This window comes from Callithrix jacchus, chromosome X (assembly GCF_049354715.1).
Source record: "Callithrix jacchus isolate 240 chromosome X, calJac240_pri, whole genome shotgun sequence".
Classification (NCBI taxonomy): domain Eukaryota; kingdom Metazoa; phylum Chordata; class Mammalia; order Primates; family Cebidae; genus Callithrix; species Callithrix jacchus.
In genome coordinates, this window is record NC_133524.1 from 60,774,579 (window position 1) to 60,785,138 (window position 10,560).

The following is a 10,560-nucleotide window of genomic DNA, read 5'->3' on the forward strand; positions in this document are numbered from 1 at the left end:
GTCATTCAGTTGTCTTTTTGATGACAAAAAATGTTTGTCTTTTCAATTCACATTGAGATTCTGGTTTGTTTTGGTGGCAACTGTTTTTCTGGACTATGTTGCCTTGTATATCTTTATAGATCCATAGTGCCCAGCAGAGAGTCAGTCATTTAATTAATGCCTATCACTTGGTAACTGAATGCACTCTTTTGGATGATAGAAGGAGGGGTCTAAATTGACTCCTAAGCTTCTGGGTTGAAGAGATGGCGGTATCGCTTATAAAGATGAAGAGAACTGGGAGAGGAGCATATCTACAACAAAAGATGCAGTTGTTTATGAACCTGTAGAGGTTGAGCTTCCTGAAAGACAGTATTAGGAAGATTTCCAAGGCAAATAGATGTGAGTATAGAGAGTAGAGGGAATTTGGAGCTGAAAATAAACATCTGGAAATCACCCTAGTAAAAATAAAATGGCACCTCTCAGTTTAGAAGAGGTAGTTCAGAAAGAGTCAAACCCCCATAATAGCTCTTGAATACATTTACATCTCTTCATATCCAAGAATAGTATTTTTGTCCAAAGCTTCATCATCTCTCACCTAAAATAGCATCTGCACGTTCCTCATTTCTGTATTCACTTTTTCCCTGGTCTCCCCACTTTCCCATCTTCCCCCACAGTCCATTTCTCTACCCCATGGCCATTAGAGAACCCACCATAAATATGGAACATGTCATTTCCCTACTTAGAATGCTCCAGCACCTTTCCATTTCACCTAGAATAAAATTCAAAATTTAGAATATGGCTTACAAGTCTGCATAGTTTGGCCCCTACACAATATCTCATCTCATAATACCTCTCCCCTTGCTCCCAACTCTCAAGCTACACCTTGGAAACAAAGTTACTCCCTTCCTCAGGACTTTGACACATGCTGTTCTCTCTTATCTGGAGTGCACCTCCTCTAACTCTTTGTCAATCTAACCATATCTCATTATTTGAGCCTTGGCTTAAACATTGCCTGTTCAGAGAGCTCTGAGCACTTCAATATAAAGGTGGTCCTTTGTTATTATTTTCTTAGAACGACCTGCATGCTTTCACACTATTTTAGATAATATATGTAATTATATATTTATATCTCCGTTTAATTCCTGTTTTCCCTACCGAATGGTATGTTACATGAAAGGTGAGGATCATGTCTATTCTGTTCTCTGTTGTGCACCTAAAGTCAGCCCAGGAACTGACTCGTAGTAGGTTTTGAGCAAATATTTGTTGAGTGATTGAATGAATGTTGACATAAGTGCTAAATAAATGGACTGAGTGATTTATCATTGATTATTTTGTTGCTTTGTTAATTGAGTCATTCTGCAATTAGGTTATTAGTTGAATTAAGTCAAATAACCTCTTTGAACTTCTTCTCTAAATTCACCCCACCAAAAGTTTATACTGCTACAATAGGAACAAAACCATTGTTTAACACTGCTGCTATATTCTCAAGATAGTGGTTCTTTCAACATTGATTCGTGTTAACATCTCTTTCCATTGAACAGCATGACACAAAACAGTTAGTTTAGCAATTTTATTACTGACTGTCTTTCTGAACTGAGCTTTTGGAGGTCTTCCATAATAGGTCAATCCAGTGTAAAAGGCTTAGTGTAAAATTCTGTTGAAACTTAATTTATTGCTGAATTTGCTGGAGCTTTTATCCTGGAGAACATATTTGTGCTCGAGCAGGGGGGATGTGGTATATCTTCTCAGAATTCAGAAGGGTTTTTATAAGACATAGAAAACAGATGTAGTTTGGGGGTGGGGAAGGGAAAGAGTTAAGACTGTGGGTGAAAGTCAGAGAGAGTCACATGTCAACTCAGCATAAAGGATAATGCCAAAATCCAAATGTATCTAAAGCATAAGATAAGCTGCTTCAGGAAGCAATGACACAGATTAGAGCTTGAATGACTTCATGTTTAATAGTTTGTTTAAGTATACATTGGAAATTGGTAGAAGGAAATCAGAGTAGATAATATTTTTACCTCCTGGCCTTCTTACTTCATTATCATTAATAGGAGTCGCCAAAATCTCCGGTCTTGTGTTCTCCAGTACTTGCGACAAAACTGACTGGTACTGAGCACCTGTTGTGCAACTCAAAAAGAAAATAATGGAAAATAACATTCATGAAGTAACTGCTAGGTGTCAGTCTCTATGATAGACCCACATATGATAGACATATCACTTCAAATCAAGGCTGAGATTGCAGAGTAAATTAGACATTTACTTCCTTTTTTAAGAAGATAGTCATCCAACCAATATCTATTGAGTAAACCTATTTTATGCCTAGCAGTGACCTAGGCATTGGAGATAGACTGATGAATACAACGATTTTACTACCCTTAAGGAGCTGACATTTGCTTAAAATTGTAAATGCTAAATGTGGAAGGGTCATTAAAGATCGCTGAGCACAACTCCTTTAGAAGATCTAAATACAAGTCTCACCCAGCTCTGCCACTGACAGACTATGTCATCTTGGTCTAGTCCCTTTGCCTCTTTGGACCTTAGTGCCTCAATTGTAAAACAAAGTTGGACAACATGTTGAAAAGATCTTTCTGAAGCTACCATGTGTCTCCAAAGTTCTAAGATTTCTATTTCCATGATTAATGACATATCAGGAGATGGTAGAGTGTCCAAATGGTGCTTTCTCATGCAGCCACTGGCTTCCTCCTGGATTCCAAGCGTCCAAAGGTGGAGGAAGATCACAATCAGTTTATAAAGACAGACTGGAATTCCAGCGGAAGGTGATTGTGATTGGAGATAAGGCTGCAGGAAAGGAAAAAGAACTATATGGCCTGTAGAGAAGAAACTGACCATGGCAGGTGCTCTTTTCTCAAATGTCTAAATATCACATTTTTTTCTGTCTTTATTCCTATTACGATGAATCCTAAGAACATATAAAAGTCCAAAGTTGTAGACAAGCCCCCTTGCTGCTGCCTGGGAGCATGACAGATCTACTGCTTCTTACTCTTTTTGGAGTCTGGGTGATTAAGAAAATGATTACTTCAGGCTCATCCTACGAAACAACATTCTTCATGAGCACATTTCTTTGTGACTGTGACCATCAGGTTTTCTACATTACTATTCCCTTGTTTTCCTCTCTTTATCTTACCCCTTAATAATACCCAAGCTTTTCATCCAGAAACTGGCAGATGAATACTTGCTTAGTAATAATGAGACATTCATATTGACAGAGTGCTTTGCAGCATTGAAATCACTTTATCAAATTCATTTAATTTCATTATCCCAACATGGTTATGTTGTAGAAGTCTATAATTTACAGTTGAGGAAACTGAAGCTAAGGACCTCAGTGGTACCAGCCACAGGTCATCATACTGAGAGCCAGTGGCAGGGTTGGGACTACAACCTCAGATCCTGACTTAACATTTTATAGCATTAGTTTCTTCTTCACCTCCCTAATTCCTCTTCTGTCACAATGTCTTTCTTTCTTTCTTTTTTGTTTTTTTTTTTTTTTTTGAGACAGAGTCTTGCTCTGTTGCCAGGTGCCAGGCTGGAGTGCAGTGGCACGATCGTGGCTCACTGCAACCTCTGCCTCCTGGGTTCAAGCAATTCTCCTGCTTCAGCCTCCCAAGTAGCTGGGACTACAGGCACATGCCACCATGCCCAGTTAATTTTTGTATTTTTAGTAGACACAGGGTTTCACCATGTTGGCCAGGATGGTCTTGATCTCTTGACCTCGTGATCTGCCCGCCTGGGCCTCCCAAAGTGCTGGGATTACAGGCGTGAGCCACCGTGCCCGGCCCACAATGTCTTTCTACTTCAGAGTCATTGAACCCCTCAGTGCAAAATAACTCCACACTCCCAGTCTTTCTGTCCTCCCCTTCATCTTTGTGTTGGCATTTTCATTAAAAAACTGCCCAGTTATATAGTCAAAATAACACTGTTTAGAATCAGGTAATACTGATTTTAAGTCTAAGCTTTGTCAATTCCTAACTGTGTGACTGTGGTCACACTATTTAGAGTTGATGGAAATAGGTGAGGGCTGAAGCCAAATATGAAAGTTATCAGCAACTATTTTCTGCAGGCAATGCCTCCTGCCAGCCTCCTAGAATTATCTCTGATAAGTGGCACACAGCTACCTCCTCTATCCTGTTCTGCTCTAGGTGCCATTGATGAGAACCACACTGATAACTATTGTAGTCTGATTTCAGGGATAAGGATGTTAATGTTGGTGGCAGCAAGATTTTATCTGGGCCCAGCCATCCTCCAAGGAGGGTCCTTCTCACCTGAGTAAATAATGTAATTCATTAAGCGTTCACCAAAATCCTGCTATGCATCTTGGAAAAGGTGGAGAGTTATAAAAATCAGTACGATTATATTATAGTCATATGCTACAAGCCTCTAAGAAACTCCTTGCCTTTCTTGGGAAGCATTGATAAGCATGATTTTTCTACCACATGGCATAAGGGGAATACTTTCTTCAAGGTGCGACTTCATATTGATTTGGAAAAATTGCCAAAGGTCAGAACACATCTCAAACCCAATCCTCTTCAGCAGTTTGTATCACCTACAAAAAAAAAGTTTGAATCCTGAGTATCCCATTCCTTGTCCTCAGTGGTTTGTTTCTTCCTGCTCACCTATCTCAGTCTCACTTCCCATGCTATAACCCTTTCCACAGTTTTTCATCCAGCTGCATGGGACTTTGTGTTATCACTTGAACAAATCCATGCCATTTCCTATTCTGTCTTTATGCATGCTGTTTTCTCAGTCTGAAATTCTCTTTTTCTCCTTCATGCCCTTACATTTCCCTCCAACAAACATGCACACACAGGGAAATACACATGCATACACATATATGCAAACACATACTAGCACACATGCATACATTTAAAAAACTTCAACCCATTCTCTTCTGTATAAATTCTTTTAAACCATTAAGGACTAGCTAAAATTCCACCTCTTCTCAGAAGCTCCTTCTGACTGTATCAGGCTTCTTTTCATACTACTTCAAAACTAAGCACTATTGTATAAATGTTTCTCTACCACATTGTTTATATTTCTACAGAACCTTCATTTTATTTTTCTTGTACTTACAGCATGACTTAGTGAAAAAGGGTACTGAATGGAGGTCCAGACCAGAGGCTTTAGAGTCAGGCAGATAGGAACAAAAACTAGCCTTGTCACTTTCTAGCCATGTGACCTTAGACAATTGACTGATGGTATCAGAGTTTTAGTTATCTCATCTACAACATGAGGCTAAAAACAATGCCAGTTTATAGCACTGTTATAAGAATTAAGTGAGCTAATTAGGTTAAAAAATAAACATAGTGTAATATGCATCCAATTATTGCTAGCCAACATTATCATTATCATTTCTCTACTACTGCTTCTACCATTAGTTGTTTACATGCCTATATGAGCAACTAAATGTCCAACATGTTGAGTACAGGGACCGAGTCTCATTCATTTTAGTCTCACCCAAAACAACTAAAACAGGAGTTGGCACATAATAGGTGCTAAACAAATATTTTATGAATTGGCACAAATTCATGGAAGGAGGTTTATTTCCACTGAGCCTTAAAGAATGAGTAGACTCACCACGGGTGGTGGAAGATGAAAAACGGCATTCAAACAGTCAGGAAGAATGTGAGCAGATAAGGCCATGGGAATCCCCAAAGAGTTCTGGAGAGATGGGGAAAAGTCTACTGTGGCTTGAATGGAAGGGATGTACAGGGGAATAGTAAGAATGAGTTTATAACTTTAGGATAGGCCTTAGAACTTCAGAGTGAGAAGTTTGAGCAGCTGCCATAGCTGCTATGGAAGTGGGGTGATGCTTTGGAGAAGGGAATTGGAAGAGAATCTTCCTGTCATTTTCAGCCACCAAATTGCCCATGACCACTGAATCTGAGGGTATAGAATGGCCTCAATTGCAAAAATGTCTGTCTCTCTTTTCAAGAAATGCCACATTTATTTTTTCAAGGAAAGAGAACAATAAGAATTATTTCCATTTGTTGTGAAAAGATATTTTCTAAGTCTAGAACTTGCATGCTTTTCCTACTTTCACATAAACTGGGATATGTCAGTTGCTCTAGGAATCTGATTTCCAGACCCAGGATACTGCCAGGTCATCATAAACCATGAAACATATGTCAGTTTGGGATGGTTCTGCAAGATTGGGTTACTATGGTCACTAAAGAATATTCTTTTCTTTCTTTCCTTTCCTTCTCCCCTTCACCCACATTTGGCATTTCTCCCCAGGCTATCCCTCCCCACCTCCCCCTCCCAAAGAAAAGCACACTGCCATGTGTGTTCCTACACAACTGTCTTGCATGCTCTGCTCATGTACCCCAAAACCTAAAATCCAATAAAAAACTAAAAAAAAAAAAAGAATATTCTTCCATGTTCCCCATGTCTTCCTAGAGGCCATTGTACTTTGAAGACCATACAAAGCATCTGCCTCAAACTTTAGCTATGTTAATAAAGGTCTTCTAAGAAGCAGACACCAAGATGAAGTTAAATGTGCAAATATTTTATTAAGGGAAATACTCGTGTGATTAAAAATTGAATGGACCAGCCTTGCATCCCCAGGATGAATCCTACTTGATCACGGTGGGTAAGCTTTTTGATGTGCTGTTGCAATCGGGTTGCCAGTATTTTATTGAAGATTTTTGCATCTATGTTCATCATGGATATTGGCCTGAAGTTTTCTTTTCTTGTTGAGTCTCTGCCTGGTTTTGATATCAGGATAATGTTGGTCTCATAAAATGATTTGGGAAGGATTCCCTCCTTTTGGATTATTTGGAATAGTTTCAGAAAAAACGGTAACATTTCCTCTTTGGGTGTCTGGTAGAATTCTGATGTGAACCAAGCTGGACCTAGGCTTGTTTTGTGTGGTAGGCTCTTATTTGCTACCTCCACTTCAGATCTTGTTATTGGTCTATTCAGGGTTATGACTTCTTCCTGGTTTAGGCTTGGGAGGAGGCAAGTGTCCAGAAACTTATCCATTTCTTGCAGGTTTACTAGTTTATGTGCATAGAGTTGTTTGTAATATTCTCTGATGATGGTTTGAGTTCCTGTGGAATCTGTGGTGATTTCCTCTTTATCATTTTTTATTGCATCTATGTGGTTGTTCTCTCTTTTCCTTTTTATTAATCTGACTAGTGGTCTGTCTATTTTGTGGATCTTTTTGAAAAACCAGCTCCTGGATTTATTGATTTTTTGAAGGGTTTTACGTGTCTCTATCTCCTTGAGTTCTGCTCTGATCTTAGTTATTTCTTATCTTCTGCTAGGTTTTGAGTTTTTTTGATCTTGTTCCTCTAGCTCTTTCAATTTTGACAATAGGATATCAATTTTGGATCTCTCCTTTCTTCTCATGTGGGCACTTATTGCTATATATTTTGCTGTAGAGACTGCTTTAAATGTGTCCCAGAGATTCTGGTATGTTGTGTCTTCGTTCTCGTTGTTTCAAAGAACTTCTTTATTTCTGCCTTCATTTCATTGTTTATCCAGTCAAAATGCAAGAGCCAGTTGTTCAGTTTCCATGAAGCTGTGTGGTTCCAAGTTAGTTTTTGAATTCTGAGTTCTAACATGATTGCACTGTGGTCTGAGAGACTGTTTGTTATAATTTCAGTTGTTTTGCATTTGCTGAGGAGTGCTTTACTTCCAATTATGTGGTCAGTTTTAGAGTAGGTGTGATGTGGTGCTGAGAAGAATGTATATTCTGTGGATTTGGGGTGGAGGGTTCTGTAAATGTCTATCAGGTTTGCTCGTTCCAGGTGTGAGTTAAAGTCCTGGATATCCTTGTTAATTTTCTGTCTGGTTGATCTGTCTAATACTGACAGTGGAGTGTTAAAGTCTCCCACTATTGAGGAGACATTCAAGATGGCGCAGTAAGAACAACCCAGGATTGCAGCTCTCAGTGAACGCACAGAGGGTGAGTCAAAGCCGCATATCCAGATGTATCTTTGTTGCCCACAGAACGGGGAAATTCCCAGGTGTAGGAGGGACACGGGACGCCAGCGCAGCTGTTTTGGCTGGTGTGGCCACATCAGCCGGCGCTGCAGCGCAGCGTCACTCCGCAACACGCCACACAAAATGAGACTTGGGAGGGCAGATTAGCATATTCATCTGATTAAACGGGACTTGGACACTGAGCCAGACCAGGAGATTCCTGGAAAGTGGCGTTTGAGCCAGCGCAGTGGGACCCTGCACAGGAAATCACAGAGATCCCAGTGCCCTAACAGCAGCTGACTGAAATACCTGGAAGAGAGTCAACTATTCAACTTAAAAAAAAAAAGGCGCTCTGAGGCAGGGAGCCAGGGGAGCAGTCTAGGTGGGTTTCACCCCCACAGGGACAAACAAAATGGGGATTTGAAACGCTCTGGGTGGAGAGTTTCACAGCAGGCACAGCTAAACCCAGGACAGTGCAGCTCAGTGGGGGAGGGGCATCCGCCATTACCGAGGCAATCCACCCCTACTGAGGTACACTCCCATTGCTGAAGCAGCCTGCCATTGCCGAGGCAACACACCATAACAGAGAGACTCCGCCACAGGGTGGAGCCTGTGGCAGCAGGGTGGAGACCGTGGCAGCAGGGCAGAGCCCACAGCAACAGGGCGGACCCCATGCCAACAGGGTAGAGCCTCGGCAGGCAAATAGTCACTAGACTGCCTCCTAGCTGGGCAGGACAGTGCAACAGACACTCATAAAGAAAGCCCCAACCCTGCAAGACAGAGCATCTGAGGAAAAAAAGGGGTTTTTATGAGTTCTGCTGCAGCAGACTTAAACGTACCTGCCTAATAGTTCTGAATGAACAATGGAGCTCACAGCTCAGCACTTGAGTTCCTATAAAGTACAGACTTTCGCCTCAAGCAGCTCCCTGACACCTGTATATCCAAAAAGTCATCACAAAAAGGACTGATCAGACTGACATTTGGCAGGCATCATTCTGGGACAAAGATAGCAGAAGAAGAAACTGGTAGCACCCCTCACTGTTCTGCAGCTGCTACAGGTGTACCCCAGACAAGCAGGGCCTGGAGTGGACCTCAGCAGTCATACAGTGGAGGGGCTAGACTGCTAGAAGGAAAACCAAGTAACAGAAATACCTCTTCATCAATGATCTGGGCATACACTCAGAGACGCAACTGAAAAGTCAGCAACTACTCAGATGACAGGTGGATAAATCCACAAAGATGGGAAGAAACCAGTGCAAAAAGGAGGAAAACACCTGAAACCAAACACCTCGCCTCCTACAAAGGACCAAAACTCCTCACCATCAAGGGAACAAAGCTGGACAGAGAATGAATGTGACAAAATGACAGAATTAGACTTCAGAAGGTGGGTAATGAGAAACTTCGGTGAGCTAAAAGAACATGTTCTAAACCAATACAAAGAAACTAAGAACCCTGAAAAACAATTTGAAAAAAGATTCGAGGAAATGATTACAAGAATGGATAACTTAGAGAGGAATGTGAATGAATTGAAGGAGCTGAAAAACACAACACGAGAACTTCACGAAGCATGCGCAAGTTTCAACAGCCAAATTGACCAAGCAGAAGAAAGAATATCAGAAGCAAAAGATCAACTCAATGAAATAAAACGAGGAACCAAGATTAGAGAAAAAAGGCAAAAAGGAATGAACAAAGTCTCCAAGAAATGTAGGACTATGTGAAGAGACCTAACCTATGTTTGATAAGTGTACCAGAATGTGACGAAGAGAATGAATCCAAGCTGGAAAATACTCTTCAGGATATTATCCAGAAAAATTTCCCCAACCTAGGAAGGCAGGCCAACACTCAGATCCAGGAAATACAGAGAACATCACAAAGATATTCCACAAGAAGAGCAACCCCAAGGCACATAATCGTCAGATTGACCAGGGTTGAAATGAAGGAGAAAATACTAAGGGCAGCCAGAGAGAAAGGTCGGGTCACCCACAAAGGGAAGCCCATCAGACTCACAGCAGATCTCTCAGCAGAAACCCTACAAGGCAGAAGAGAGTGGGGGCCAATATTCAACATCCTTAAAGAAAAGAACTTTCAACCCAGAATTTCATATCCAGCCAAACTGAGCTTCAGAAGTGAAGGAAAAATAAAATCCTTTGTGAACAAGCAAGTACTCAGAGATTTTTGTCACCACTAGGCCTGCTTTACAAGAGCTCATGAAAGACGCACTACACATAGAAAGGAACAAACAGTACCAGCCATTCCAAAAACACACTAAATGCTAAAGAGCATTAAAAAAATGAAGAATCTACATCAAGTAACAGGCAAAACACCCAGCTAGCATCAAAATGGCAGTATCAAATTCACACATAACAATATTAACCCTAAATGTAAATGGACTAAATGCACCAATCAAAAGACACAGACTGGCAAATTGGATAAAAAAACAAAACCCATCAGTGTGCTGTATCCAGAAAACCCATCTCACATGCAAGGATATGCAAAGGCTCAAAATAAAGGCATGGAGGAAGATTAACCAAGCAAATGGAGAGCAAAAAAAAGCAGAAGTTGCAATTCTCATCTCTGTTAAAATAGACTTTAAAGCAACAGAGATCAAAAGAGACAAAGAAGGTAATTGCATAA